We start from the raw sequence: 14,614 nt of genomic DNA on the forward strand, positions 1-14,614 counted from the left end.
AAATAGCTGAAATCATGAAATTTATGATTTTTAAAATCCTATGACCGTGACATTGACCAAAATGGACCATGAATTTGGTCGGGCCCTATCCATGAGTACCCAGAGCTCCACAGATCCCACTCCAAGCTTGGCCTAAACCCCATGGCCAGGCCTAATTTCTGTGGCTACTCCAGCACCCAGAGAGAAGTCTCTGCAACAACTTTTGATACATTGAATAGTGAAGGGTGTCACTGTGTTCAGTGTGAATAACCCACTTAACACAGCCCTTCCCACACTGGTATTTAACTGGATATTGATTATCCTGTTTGTTACACTACCTCTGCATGTACAATTCTCAGTGTGCCACCGACCGGTGTATTAACAACACACCACAACCACCACAGAAGCTGTCAGAGGGAAGCTGAGTCTCTGGCAGCTTGGGTTACGGCCTAAGGACCTTGCATAATCACAGGTTTCAGAGTAGCAGCCGTGTTAGTCTGTATTCGCAAAAAGAAAAGGAGTACTTGTGGCACCTTAGAGACTAACAAATTTAACTAAATTTGTTAGTCTCTAAGGTGCCACAAGTACTCCTTTTCTTTTTGGCCTAAGGACGTTACTTTTGAAATGATTGACAGTAAAATAGTCAGCAATGGTGCCATTTAAACTGTCATCATTAAGTTTGAGAATTAATTCTCCACTGAGAATCAGAGGGCAGTTCTGCTACAGAGTTATTGTTTCAGGCACTCTGCAGACTCAGGCAGATATTCCTGCATTGATTACATTCAGGTCACATTTGGAAGGCTTCCCTTGCTACCTTGAGGGCTAGATTTTTTTTTTTAAATGATAGCTGAGATTCTGGAGCATGATTCTGTGCCGCCACTTAATACATGGAATCAAAGAATACATGAGGCCTGTATATATAAATAACGTATGCACGAGAGGCAACCTGAACGCATGCCTGCTATGCTCAGCACACACTGGACCTGGGCAGAGTCTGCCACTAAGCTTCTGTTTGATTTGAGTCTTTGCACACTTGGGAGCAAATTGGGTGCTCAGAAAAGTGAGCAAGCAATAGTCCTGGCTAGCCAGGGGCACAGCTGGGGGAGGGGCTGAGGAGTAAGCAAGCACTGGGGTGGCAGGAGCTAAGAGCAGATAACAGGGTTTCAATGTGTTTTGGCTACTAGTATTCTGACAATTCATTCTGTCTGCTTTTCCCTCCCTCCTTCCCTTCCCATCCCCTTCCTCTCTTCTGGGTCTCAAAGGCTCTATGCCTGTCTCACTGTTTCCTTCCTCCTCATCATCTGCTCCCCATCTCACTCTGCTCTTCCTTCCTTCCCCAACTTGAATTGCTTTATTCTCTTTTATCTTTATCTTTCTTGCAAACAAACTCCAGCCCCTGGGATCCTATTCCGTGCACAGTTCTGTGCACATCCATGGAGCATGCTGAGCTGGCTGCCCCTTCCCCCTGGGGTCCAGGCTACTAGCAGCTAACACTCAGTATCCCCATGACTTCAGATTCAGAGTCATCAGCTCACCAAATGTTCAGGGGCAAGCCTGCCTCCTCTGGAATGACAATAGAGAGGGACCCTTCCTCTAAGCCGCAGATCTCAGTGAGCTATGGCAATCAAGGCAATGGGCTGCGTGGGACTCCCTTCAAAGGCCAGCAGGGATGGCGTGGCAGTGAGAGACCGTCTCCCTCCACCCCCCGGGGCCTGCCTGCATGGCAATGCAGACAAGAGAACATAAGGCCACAAGGCAGACTCTTACTGCTACTACTAATACTGTTACTACTCCATTGTTATTAACTGGTTTCTACAGAGCATTTCAAAGCTTCAGCTATTTCACAGAATTCAATTCATGTGGGGATCACTTTCCACACACTGTGCATTCTGAGCTGGCTGCCTCTTTCCCCTGGTGCCCAGGCTGCTGCTGGCAGCCAACACAGAGCTTCCCTCGACTTTAGACTCAGCATCACTCCACTTTCCCTACCACTAAAATGCATCTAGCTTTGGGTGGAATGCAGCAGCACTTCCCATCAACACTACACAAGAGTTTAGCACAGGAAGGGCTTAGAACTTAGGTACTACGGTGATGAGTAGGAAGGTAGGTAGATAGGGCCAAGTTAGGGTTTAGCCATAGAATGGAAGAATACAATTACCCAGTTGGGGTTTTGTCAGGACAATGAGACTAACACCCTGAATCTTGCAAAAATGCCATGGGTTCTTTATTCATCAGGAGTGCCCTGCGCTATAGTTTTCCATCCTGCTAACTACCCTACCCTGTATTAAGCCTGCTGGCCCTGGCATGGCTGTTTTTAACCTTCCCTGATCTAACTAGGGAAAAGTAGGTTTCTGTTATGTCTACACTAGCACTTTTGTCAGTACAATTTCTGTTGCTTAGGGGTGTGAAAAAAACACCCCTTTGAGTGACATAAGTGCCACCAATAGAAATGCTCTCCCCTCCGACATAGCTACCGCTGCTCGTTGGGGGTGGTTTAATGATGACGATCAGTGGCTTTGTCAGGAAATATTCCAATGCCCCATTTGATCACAAGTCCAGCCCACTCACACCCACCAAGGGGCCGATCCCTTTCCTTCTTCAAATCTTTTCCTGGAAGATGCTTTTTCCCACAACCCCTGCTCCCTTCGGCCCTGCTCATTAGTGATGTCAGCTGATTTACACTGGGGATGAATCTGACCCATCTTCTCTTCATGAATAACCCCCCACATCTTGCTGCCCCTTGTGCATTTTTCTCTTCTTGAGCCAGGAAACTCTTCAAGGCAGGGCATGTGCTCTGCTGATGCTCAGCGAGGCAGTGAGGAAATTTACAATGCTATAGGAATGTTTTATAATAATCATAAGAAAACTTGGAATTCACCATATAATGGAACAATCTGTCTTCAGACTTACTAGACAGCTGCTCTGGTGCCATTTGGCACTTATGCTACACATGTACAAGGTGCTATTCCTCACTTGCCTCCTCCCTGGGCGGCTGTGGTGTGACCTTCTCCTCTGGGCAGCAACAAGCTGCATGCGGGTATCAGGTTCAGCACCATACAACAGATTCTGGGAAACTCCAGATTTAAAAACAAACCTTCTTCAGCAACAAGACTGGCCCATGTGAGCCAATATTCACACCGGCTGCAGCAACTCATGCCAAAGCAGCACCTCGCTGGACCAGGGGAGGTGACTTGCACCTGAAACCAAGCTCAGCCACCCTGCCTCCGACCCCAATATCCCTTAAAAGTGCTAACGCAGGAAGAGGGCTGGGAAACGGATGGAGCTGGTCCCCTGTAGCGACACAAAAGGCCTGAAGGCTACAGAACCAGTGTCATTCCCTCCGATCTCCTCCCTTTCCGCTTCCTGAGCCAGTGTGATCATCTCTGCAAAGCACCACTTGAAAGAGCCTTGATCGGTTTCCTGAAAGGGGCATTACTCTTCCCCTATCTGCTGCAGAAAGATTGGACCTGGCGTCTGACAGGAAAATGGATCCCCCAGGAATGGCCTCGCACATTCCCTTTCACAAGAACACGGGGCAGCTTTAATCCACACTATTGTTAACATTTTTGTGCCAAGTTCAAGGAATATCTTGAGGCTCAGGACTCAGCACACACAAGGGAGGGGAGCTCTGATTTATGACATAGCTTAGGGTTCAAAGGGAACATTCACCTCAGCAGGAAAAGCGAAGACATGCGAGTGGATTTATGGGGCTGTGCCACTGTGACTAGGACAACTTACATGGTCTGGGAGGGAACCCCACCTTCTGCAACTGCTTCCCCTCCTCCCACTCACCCTTCTGTGTCCCACCAGGGAGCTCCTGCAGCACCGGGGAGCCCCACGCACTGTCAGTCCCTTTTCTTAACCTCCCCTCCATGCCCTGGAGAGCCCCTACAGCAACTGGGGGGGCACGTTCTGATAGTGCCTTTGGACCTTTCAGAGGAGCTAAATCAGCAATGGGCACCTGCAGGCCAATACCCTAAACTCGAGAAGCTGCAGGTCCATCAGGACACTCCTCTGAAGGTCCCTCTTCCCAGAGTTACCATTTGCAGAGAGTGTTAGCATATCGGTGCCTAGCAAATGCTAGAGCCCAGACAGAGGGGGACACAGAACCATTTCAGAACTGATGCAAATGGACTCAGGGAGGTCTCTGGGTGGTCCTGCTGGAATGCCCCCCCACCAAGCAATGACATCCTTATCAATCCCCCAGCTGTGCTAAGAAGACATAGACCATGCATCAGTGACTGACCTCTCCTTGGAGGTTTCAGTGTTGCTGGCACAATGATCTGCCTGAGCTCACACAAACAGCAGCCTCCTAGACCTGCCCATCACCCCAATTCTGCCAGGCCTCACGGCCCTGTCTTCTACAGTGCACTGCATTCAAGCTGAACTCACAGCAGCCTGTTCCCCAGACTGGTGCCGCCACCCACCCTGCTTTTTCCCGGATACTCCCGATTCCCAGGGAATGCTGCTGTTTGCAGCATCATTAGTTTGTGCCCCCAAAGGATTGTGGGCCAGCGCAACAACCTCAGCTCCCCTCACCACACACAATCACACAGCTGAGATGCAGAGACTTTCTCCCGCACAGCCAACCTGCTAGAGACACAGGACTCAGTTTCTCTGCACACAGCTTCCTGCTGTGTCACTACCCCTAGAGCTGTGGCAGGGCCTGGAGGAGAGGGGAGCTCTACCTTTTCCCTGAGGGCTCCTTCCTAGCCTTGTCCTCTTCTGAGTCCCATCCACAATAATAGGGCCTGTGATAGCAGCAGCCCCAGGACAACGTGATTGTGATGGAATGGTTCTCTACAGCCAAAGAGCTTCCGGAGAATAAGAAGTCAAGTCATTACGCTCTGGCCCATACATCTCCGCTCTCTTTGTGCTTTTATTTATACACCTTTCATATTTTTTCCTGCAACTGAAAACTGAAAGATGAGTTCGCAGCTACTCCGCCTATCTATAACCCATGCTGCCTGCTACTCTCGGCTATAACAAAGCACCTCTGGATCCTCAGCCAGTGTAACCGCTCCATTTGCAGGACACCACACCAAAGGTGAGATGCGGCCCGCATACAACAGTCAGAATAGCTCCTACCATTTCCAAGGGGGGAGCTGCCTTAATTACTAGTGTAAGTGCACAGAGCTTTTTAATTCACATCAATAATCTCTTTTCCACCCTCCTAATGCTCCTGCTCCGCAAAGCATCATTGTGTTCTCAGTGGAAGGTTTGGGGGGGGACCCAGAAGTCCTTCTGGTCTCCCCCACATTGTTCCTGTCATGGCCTTGTGAAAGGGAGAGACAGGGTGACGGGCCGTTCTTGGTGCAGACGGAGCCATTGTGTCCTAGGGACAGTACAGCAGGAGGATATTATCAGCACCTTGCTCCGCTTCGTGTCTGTGCTGCCAGCCCTGCTGAATGGGAGATAATTGCATTTGCTATCTCCTGTGGCGCTGACATAACCTGGGCTTTCATGCATTACATACAGCCAATGGGCATTGTTGCTGGGATGTGCAAGAGGGCTGACACTCCATTAGACAGCTGCATTCAGATCTTACTGCGCTCACAAGTGAAATGAGTTTGGGGGACTCAGTCCAATCCCTGTTAAAGGCTCCAAATCACAGAGCCCAGCACAATCTGTCACAAATGGCCACATCGGAGGTTGAGGTTGTAGGTTTGTTGGCAGCACTGGGAGCTGCAAACCCTCCTGAGCTCTAACTGGAAACTCGGTCTCAGGAGATGAAGGGCCAACGTATTTAAGTACCAAGCTCCCCATTTCACTACAACACTCTTCCAGCCCCCACCAGGCCCACTCTGCCTCTGAGCTGCCTGTGCAACTTCTCTGTATTGTTTCACTCTCTCCAGGGCTGCTGTGCCGAGACGCCAGCCCTTTGATTTCTGCAGCCCCGTTTGAAGTTCAGCTCTTGGGAGGATTTAAAGATTGAAATTTCTCCCTTTCTCTCTCTCGCTCTCAAAGGTGACAGCTTTTCTGCAACCCTGAAAATTCCCATGGAAGCCTCCCTCTCAGACGCCAGCACTGGAGCTCTGGAGATAAGAGTCAAACAGGGCTGAGAAAGACAGGGGGTAATGGGGTGGTGGGGGGAGAAGCACCATAGCAATCACCTAGGAGCTAATCTCCTGGTGCATGACTTGGGGGCTTGCTTTTCATTTTAAATCCAACTCATTACATTTCATGTGGAATTGAGGCAGAAAATCTCACTTGAGTTCTCCTTGTGAAGCCCCCACTGCTGACTCTGTCTGACTCAGAGGCAGAGGACGTGGCGGTGGGGATAATGGAGGGAACCATTGCCATCTGCCCGGTACGAATAGAGGTTAACACAGGCTGGCGTAGGCCAGAAAACAACTCGGGCTCCAACTACTACCAATAGGATGCATTTTACCTGCTTAGGTCTCAGGGAGAGAAGCAACATGATCTAACCAAGAGCCCTCCATTTGGGTGTCCTGAATGTGTGCTCTCCTCCTGCTTGTTGGGTGGACTTGGAATCCCAGACAAGAATGTGTTGACAAGAAGTTGTCAAAATTGGATGACTGTTTGGTGGCCCCTGGATCAAATGGATTGGGGGCCTGGTGGGCAGTTATCTGTGTCACAAAGGCCACATCTGTCAGAGAAATCAAAGACTGACTAGGCCATAAATTCTGCTTTGATTGTTACAGGGCATCTCTCTGTTGGCAGAAGGTGGTGGGTGGGAAGCCTCCCAACCACTGCTTTGCTCTGTAGGAGAGAGGCCTTCAGTCCACAGGACCATCAGTCTAGCTTGGAAATCCAGACCTGAGAAGTTAGAGGAATGGCCAAGGGCTGTGAAACACCCAAATGCCAGCTCTTCCTCTCCTTTGGGGTAAACTGAGCACCACCCACTCTACAGTGAGTGAGTCTTTTCATACCAGACCCTAAAAGCTGAGCTCCCATTCGTCCTGTACGGACAAGACAGATCCCTGGGAACTTTCAGTACTGAAATTTGCCCCATACCTCTTCCCTGCAGGTGCTGGATGTTGACTGCTTCCTCCCCACCCCAAAGGTGGTTGTGGTGCCATTTCAGGGGTACTTAGGGCAGTGAGGTGGTGAGGCACTCTAGCAGGCTGTCTTCTCTACCCTTTGGACCACCACAAACAGGCTGCATGCTTTTGAGTTTATAGACACCAGTGCTATTCATTAGGTCCCCTCCGCCAGTACAGCCCTGTGCAACAACATACAATTGGAAGTACACTTCCTCTCAGTCCACCCTAGAGAGAGGGAGAGCAAGATCACACCCTGCTGTATTCCCTTACCCATCCTTCCTGTGCTTTAACTGTTCCCAGCTGACAGGCTGATTGCTCTCATTAGCTCATCAGCCTGCTGCCTAATTAAGTCATTGAGCACCCAGCCTCTCCAATTAAATCCATTCCCTGAGGGAAGTAGCTAGTACCTTGGCTTAGGGGACATCTACACTGAAAAAAAACACCCTGCAGCCGTGATCTCAGAGCCCGGGGCAACTAACTCAGGCTCCTAGGGCTCATGGTCTAGCAGGGTAGGCATTCCCGCTCATGCTGGAGCCCGGGCTCTGGAACCTGGTTGGGGGGGGGGGGGTCTCAGAGCCTGGGTTCCAGCCTGAGTGGGAATGTCTACGCTGCTGCTTTTAGCCCTGTAGCACGAGCCCAAGTCAGTTGACCTGGGCTCTGAGACTTGCTGCCGCAGGGTTATTTTGCAGTGTAGCTCCTAGCACTAGGCTCCTTGCACTCTGTCACAGCACGTGGGGATGCATGGTGCCAGGCAGAGGGGAAATGTTAAATTGGATTTTTTACAAGCCCTAGATATAAAGGTCTCCAAATAAACAGCAGTCCTTTGGCCCTTTCTGCTCCGCTTCACCAATCAGCTTTTCAGAGAGGTTGTTGCTCTAGCACTGATTTTGAAATCCCCTATAGTACCCTTCTCAGAATCAGGAGGGGCTGGGGTCTCAGCATGGCAACCTCTTTGTCCACTTGAGGGAGCTTGTTAGGACCTTGCATTGCAGCCCACTGTCTGGAGGAAGGGAGGGGATTTGAGACTGTGCATTGCTGGCCCATTGCCTCCTCTTTCCTTGTCCATTTTCTTTTCCAGTAATTGCAAGTACAATGTGTGTGTTTGGTTGGTTCCATCTCAGTTGGCTCCCACCCATAGACAGAGGAGCACCCTTCACTATGCTCACAGGGTGTTCAGTGCCAATCAATAGGCAGGGGGCGTGTACCTGATTTATAGCTGTTAGAGCTTAACTGACATGGGTCTGAGTTCTGGCTCAGACAGGAGAATGACTGGCAGCAGAATCTCTGAGCAGTGAGAAGATGACATGCCGGACTGGAGGCAGGGGGCTGGGTGTCTTGGCTTTGGCCTTGTCTGCCCTGAAACTGGGAAGCACAATTAGCACCTGTCTAGAGAAGCCTTTGGATGAAGGAAACAAGCTTTCCATCCCCATTCAGATGCTGCTGGCTAGACTTGGGATATGCCCTTCATCCCCACTGCTCTGTATTTGAGCCCTGAACTGCTGCCTTCAGGATATGGTGAGCAGGAGGCAGAGAGACATGGGAAGGGAGAGGCAACAAAAGTCACTGTAGCTGCATCAGCACTCCCAGGCAGAAAGAGCCTAACGAGGGAGAAATGAGGAGCTTCGGCCCCCACCCCAAGTATGCTGCTTGGGCCCCCTTCCATCACTCTACATCTGATGCCCACAGATCTCTACACCCCCCTCAAGCCTTCATTGCCTCTTAAATAATGCCCATGTCCTCAGAGAGCGGTGAGCTCTCTCCCAGTGGCTCCTGTGGCTGATGTGTGCCAGGGGAGGGAAGGACGAAGCGTCTATCCAGCATTAGACAGCAGGACTGTCAACACCCCATCAATACCTGAGATTGATCGACCCAGTGGGTCCCAGAAGCTGTGATGAAACAGGGAATTCCCCACGTGGCGCAGCGGCTGCCCAGCAGCTGCTCCTACTTTTCTGCTTAGCATATCTGACCCGATGTGAAGTGCCCTGCATGTTTCCAGTGCTACAGAAATGATAACTGAGCTAGTGGGGCAGCCAGCGTTGGACTCATCTCAGGACTTCCCTCATCTCTGGAGAGCTGGGAGATGAAAAAGCAGCCGATGTCTCCTGAGGGGAACTCAGACTCAATGAAAGGGGATCCCGATAATGTGACAGTTTGGATTTGTAGAATCAGCCCTTCTCACCCAAGTGCTGGGATGGTCATTCCGAGGGGCACTTCCCCACAAATGGAATGTGCCTGAGACCAAATTTCTGGAGAATCCCCTATTTCCCCCTGTCCTCACAGAATGGCCTTGTGCCATATTAGTGCTGCAGACTAGGGATGACGCTGAGACTGGCAAACTCATTTCATCTCTGACGACAAGCGATACCAGAAGCCAGACCATAGATGGTGCTTCTGAAGCACAAAGCTGTGATAGAGACTCCACCAGGCTTTGACAATGCATTCCCTGCTTGCGCCAGCCTGAAGATCTGTTCATTGTAACATACCACCCAGCTCCTGCTTTACACAAAGGGGATGCTAGTCCAAGTAACCCCATGTGGGCTGTTCAGTATTCACTGACTGCACAACACAATGCATCCCACTGACAGTGCTGCCCGTGCTGGAGCTCAGGCCTTTGCCTGGCCTCCCTGTCCCTGCCACATTAAAGGGAAGCAGATGGCTCAGGGAATGACCCTCCAAAAAAACAAAGAAATCCCAAAGCCAACTGGAGGCACTAACACCCCTGGGAACCATTTAATCACAGACTCCTCAGCCATTCTGATTAACTCCAGGCCCTGGTGAAAGGATGGAGAGTCAGATATTGGTGACTATTCATGTCCTACAAAGAGGTGTGTCCTGGAAACTTGCCTACAGGGAAGGTAGCGAGAAGAGGTGGGAAGGAGAGTTTCCAGCCTCAGGGCACACCCAGGTTCAGCAGCAGGGAGGAGGGATTGCTACTTTTGCATTGAATTGAGGTTTACAATAACCACGTACAAAGCCGGAGAGGTATATAGCTATAGAGACTGAGGGAGCAGCTCAAAGTGCTCCACCCCCTCAGGATAAGCCCAACTATCCTGAGAGAACAGGGGCCCTGGATAGGCCTGCATGCCTCAATGCCCCAGGTGTTTGCAGTTTTGTTGTAGGTGGGTTGGTCCCAGGATATTAGAGAGACGAGGCGGGATGAGGTAATATTTTTCATTGGACCAACTGCTGTCAGTGAAAGAGACAAGCTTTCCAAGAGGAGCTCCATGTAGCTTGAACACTTGTCTCTCTCACCAACAGAAGTTGGTCCAATAAAAGATATTACTTCATCCACATTGTCTCTCTCACTTACCCAAGGGAGAGTCAGTTATACAGCTAGAAAGCTGCTCAGCTACCCACTCCACCCACCTATTCCCGGAGGAGATATCCATCTATTCGGCCTGAGAGGAATCAGTTGTCAGCTCCTCACTTCCCATTCCTCTTCCAAGCTGCACCACCTCCTATCCCTGTCCCATACCTACACCTCTCTTTTTCCTTTCAGACAGGTTGAGATGATTAGATCTCATTTGACGGGGATTGGGGAGGGTTCTTCTCCATTCATTTACCAGCCTGGCCTTGTTTCAGTCAATGAGGTACTCAATGCTGCATTATGATGGACCATCCCAGGCTAACTTTGCAAGTGAAGAGAGGCTGTGAGGTCTCAGAGGCTGCTCTTGAGGTAATGGCCTGAGAACGTAAGATAAAATTGCAGCCACATTCTGTAAAACACCCTCTGAAGAGGAGAGGGAAGAAAGGAGAAGAGCAGCATGGCCAGACTTCCTAAAGCAGCCTAGCATCTTTATCTCCTCTTCAGTCACACTGGGGCCTCTTCATTTCTCAAAGCCTTGGGGCTCCCTCGGTTTCTCCCCCCCCCCCCCCATATAGAGACACTTTGCTTTGTCATTCAGCACCCTGGAGCAGAGAGCATTAGTGTGTGAGAGTTGTGCAGAGACTTTGTGTCCCTCTCCACCATAGAACACCTCCATAACAGTAGGTTTGGGTCCTGTAGGCACTATACTGTGGAAGCTGTAGGCACTATACTGTTAAAGATACTGGGTAAGTGAAAGCCAATGGACCTAGCAGAAAGCCAACCACCAATCACATTCAAACCTCTGACCCCAGAGTGAACATCACTAGATGCTATATTATGACACAATTACATCTGCTCATGACAAATGCTGCCTGAGGAAGCAGCCATCAGAGACTAGTGCTGCACACTTGGAGCCCATCTCCAAAGTACAGGGAACAAGTTCAATTCAGGATATCCCAGTTTATGGTTAATACTCAAGCCTGAATGTCTCACTCATTAGTCCCTTTCCCCCTAATGATAGCTTAATGTCTCTTTTTCTGGTGCCCAGTGCCACGCCAATCCGAAACAGCGAGGGATGCAGAATATACAATCTTACTGTTGTTTTTCCTAACACTTCAATCACCAGGCCCCATAAACCAAAGATACAGAGAAATCAATGCCTCATAGAAAACATTTTATTCAGAAACAATTCTCCCTGAACACCAGCTTTTCTGTATGTCCTCTGGGACCTTTGTCTTTTAGGAGCTCAACAGCCTCTGATGTTTCTTTCCCCATCTCATGGCATAATCCTGTTTGTGCCCTCACAATCAGTTGCCTAAGAGATGATGATATCATCACAAATAAAGATTCACAACATTCACATTTGGGAATAAGGAGCAAGAGAGATGCCTGTGTTGAAAAGATCTTGGTGTTTTTTATGAAAATGTCTTTAGGAGTAAGGCATGAAAGGAAAGAGAAACTAAGAGAGAATTGTTTCTGAGGTAAAGGTTCCTCTCTGTTTTCCAGGAGGCATCAGCAGCTCTTTCAAGTTTCTGATACATATAATTTGGGGGAATTGTGAGATCTTGTGAATCTGGTCAAATTTAACTTGCAGAGTGTCTAATCACTAAAATTAATTACAGGGCCTCTTGCCTTGGCAGCTTTAAATATGGAGATTAAAACATAACATCCAAGGACACTGCCAAACTGTTACTTAACACCTAACCTAAATAAGTGTGTATTGCGCCATGCCCTAAAGGTTACTAGTAATGGACCTGCAAGGGGAGCAAGTTCCAAAAGCAGGGCCTCTCCAGAGAAAAACTTGGCAACAAACAATGGAGGGCAAATTCAGCCCTATGGTAACTTAATTGACTTCAATAGAGGGATTTGACTCAGTTTTTAAACTAAGGACCTGACAACAAATGCACCCCCATTTGATCTTAAATGCCATGGTGAAGTATAAGGTAAGAGGCACCTTAGATGACTGGTTCCCAGACCTTTCTGAGCTTTAAAGAGCATCACCACCACCTTGAATGGCACCGAGAAGCAAACAGGAGTATAATTCAGAGATGTGAACGAACGATGTTATGTACTAATTGTGAGCCACCCAGGCCCTGTATACTGAACCAGCTGGCATTTCAGGGTGGACTTCAGAGGTAACCCTAAATAGAGCATATTACAATTGTGCAGTCTGGAGTAACAGAGGCACGGATGACAGCTGTAAGTTCTCAGGCTCCTGGCCATTTCGTAAAGACTAGACACCAGAGGGGCAACAACTGCTACCGTCGGACTCTGAAGTGCAACCCATTTTGGTTTGAGTTGGGCATGCACTCTCACCATCTGCCAGGATGTGGAAGGTTTTGTGCATTGATACCCACTGTGAAAGATTTCAAGCACTGATGAGACAAAGTTTCATGCAAAATGCTAGCTGCCATGGACTAGCTAGCTATTGTGCATGGTGGGTTTGATCTTGTCACTTCTGAGAAAAAGGCTCATGCAGTGATGCCTGCCAAAGGACTTGCCATACCAGGTCAGACCAATGGCCCATTTAATCCAGTATCCTGGCTCAACAGTGGCAGATGCTTAAAATGAAGATGCAATAACCCCAAAGTGGGTTTTATGCACAGAGGACACTAATGATGATTGGCTCCATTGGGAGCTGCATCCAGCCTTCTTTGGACAGAGTGTAGGTCTGACATTGGGTCTTTCAGAGGGATTATAGGGGGATCCACCCATGCATCCTCAGGAAACTCCTGTACGTTTCCCTTTGAGACTTGCCACTCCAACTCAAACACTTTATGCCTCTGAGCCAAAGAAGTCTATTGTTTTTGCTGCCTATCAGTGGTTTTGTTATTTCAGTCCCTGTGGAATAATATATTGTTTTAGTACTATCAAAGTCTTCCCTTCCTCCTCACGCCATATTAACCCTACCAATGACACGATCCTAGTAGATAACAAATACAGCTGGCAGACAAACAGAGATGGAGACTGAATAGGCACTTGGTATATTCTGTTTCATATATTCATATATTCAGTGTAGTGGTAATCTATTCTTTAGCGTAGTGCTATATTCGAGCCTTCCTTCCAGTCTGTAGCCCTCTAGCATTTTATCAAAGAGACCAAAAACCCACGCAGAGCAATGAAAGCTTCTCCCACACTGGGAATGTTCTTGGTCTGTTATATGATAATAGCTCTGGGTATCTTACCAATGTGCTTTTATTGCTGTGGATCTTCAAAATGAATGCTCTTGGGTTACAGAAGGAAGTTCATTTTGGTGCAGTGGCTTTAAGACTGCACTGTATATAAATGAACAGTGTAATCAAATTTTAATTTAAATTAATTTTAATCTGCAAAATGCCCCTAGCCCTTTCTTTAGATGTCACTATAATTTTGTGTTGATTCTGACTGTGAGCTTTGGGCCTTCCATCACTATATGTTTATAAAGTGCATGGACGGTGCTCAGTAAATAACAGAATAATAAAAAATGCCATAGCTACAGGAAGGTGATATTCTTACAAGCAGGGTCTAAACCTAAATACCCCTAATGCCCACCGAAACCAACAAAAGGCACTTTTTCCATTCTGCTCCCCTCCTGTAAGACTGGGCTTCCTTTCTTATCCTTCTCACCACTGTGAGCTTAGCTTTTTCTAGCCTCACTTCCACTGGAAAATAATGACATGGTAATTTCAAGAGCCTTGTTGTTCTAAGGTAGTTTAGTGCAAGGCCTTGAAATGTGATTTCCCCCTGCCTTTGTGCAGGGTTAAGTGTGTTAGGAGGCAGAGCCTGCATAAACATACTGTGGCAGAAGCAAGAAAGGTCACCATGGCTCCCCCCATCTCTAATAATCAGCCTGTGCATGTGTGTGTCTGAATATGATATTACCTTGCCCTGCAGTTACAATTAACCCCTAAAGAACCTCAATCTAGTGAGGCGCTGGAGCTGAGTATGCCGGGCTGGACTGAACATATCTCCATTTAAAGTCCATACTCCATCATTTGAAAGAAACAAGGGCCTTATTTTCCAAGCTCACTCACTAAATGAGCTAGTAGGGTCGGGGAAGGAGGAGGAACGGTTAGCTGCAAGGTGAGGCTCTGTGGAAAGTCATGAATAATCTCTAAGCCTCCCTAGACACAGCTACATAACTTAGCCTGTGTCACTGATACCCTCCAAACGGACACCTCCCCCACCTCCTTCTACAAGTCACACGTAGGTTATTTGGTATTTCAAGAAACAGCCTCTACCAGGCAGGAAGGATGGTCTTGTGGTAAAGGCAAAGGACTGGGACTCACAAGATCTACATTCAAATTTGGTTTTGCCATCAGTTTCCTGTGTGACCTCAGGC

General features: G+C 48.5%; 1 protein-coding gene across 1 annotated transcript in view; it reads right to left on the reverse strand.

The window, feature by feature from the left end:
* The window catches only part of CELSR3 (cadherin EGF LAG seven-pass G-type receptor 3), a 65,078-nt gene that overhangs the window by 45,097 nt on the left and 5,367 nt on the right, over positions 1-14,614 (reverse strand). The window lies entirely within an intron of this gene.

This window comes from Dermochelys coriacea, chromosome 7 (genome assembly GCF_009764565.3).
Source record: "Dermochelys coriacea isolate rDerCor1 chromosome 7, rDerCor1.pri.v4, whole genome shotgun sequence".
Taxonomy (NCBI): Eukaryota; Metazoa; Chordata; order Testudines; family Dermochelyidae; genus Dermochelys; species Dermochelys coriacea.